A 985-nucleotide genomic window follows, 5' to 3' on the forward strand; every position below is an offset into this window, starting at 1 on the left:
CAAGCAATCGATTTTGTGATCGCATTGTGGACGCGCAAAACCGATTTTATAACATCGGTTTCGTAATATCGGTTTAAACTACTTCGAAATAATCGTGCAGTGTAGACGTAGCCTTAGAGCAATGCTCACCCAAAATCCTTGCAGCCCTTTACAACCAGGCTTGTCTGTAATCCTCCTTTCATGAGACAGACAACCTATCAGCTTGTCTCCTAGGTGAAGGATGACCAAGTGAGTTTCTTTGCCCCCCAGGATGTACCAGTCCCATCTTTTGTCTACTTTCATAAACAGGACACTCTACCTGCTGTATTTGTTTCTTCCTGTAGATTTTCTCTTTTGTAGATTTTGCAGCTTTTTGACTGGCACCTGGCTCAGTATGCAAATAGGCCTCCACTGTGAGGCAGACAATACACAAATGATCAGACAGGGATATAAGTGTCTGCTACCTCCTACCTGAAAGGAATATGTCCAAGGTATGTCACCTTTTGGTGACCTCCCTTATTCTAAAACCTTAAGAACATAATTTTCAGTGTAGATACATAACTCCTTAAATATTATCCTTACATACATTTTGCAATGGTTATGGTAACCAGTGGGCTACCAGAGAGACCTTTCATGCCACCTTTTGGTGAGTTATCATGCAGATATCTGACCCAGGAGATCCCTGTAAAACCCTATCCAAGCCCTGTGCTTTCTGCTAGTTGGCACCAAGGGTTCCCTGGGTCACAACTAGATGTCAGAATCTGTTTAATATTAGAGAATGGAAGGGCAGGATAACATGTTTTTGTCAAGCCTCCCTGCATAATCACATTTCAATATCCTCAGTGTAAAATCATCTTATTGATAGTGCCGAGAAAATGTAAACAGTTTGGTATGAGAGCAAAGATCGTAGGAGGTTGGCAGATAACAGTTCTTTAGGGGAGGGGAGCAGTCGTTTTATATTTAGTAGCTAAGCATAATAATACCTGTATTACCACGAGATATTATC

The sequence above is a fragment of the Chelonoidis abingdonii genome, chromosome 1 (genome assembly GCF_003597395.2).
Source record: "Chelonoidis abingdonii isolate Lonesome George chromosome 1, CheloAbing_2.0, whole genome shotgun sequence".
In the NCBI taxonomy this organism is placed as follows: domain Eukaryota; kingdom Metazoa; phylum Chordata; order Testudines; family Testudinidae; genus Chelonoidis; species Chelonoidis abingdonii.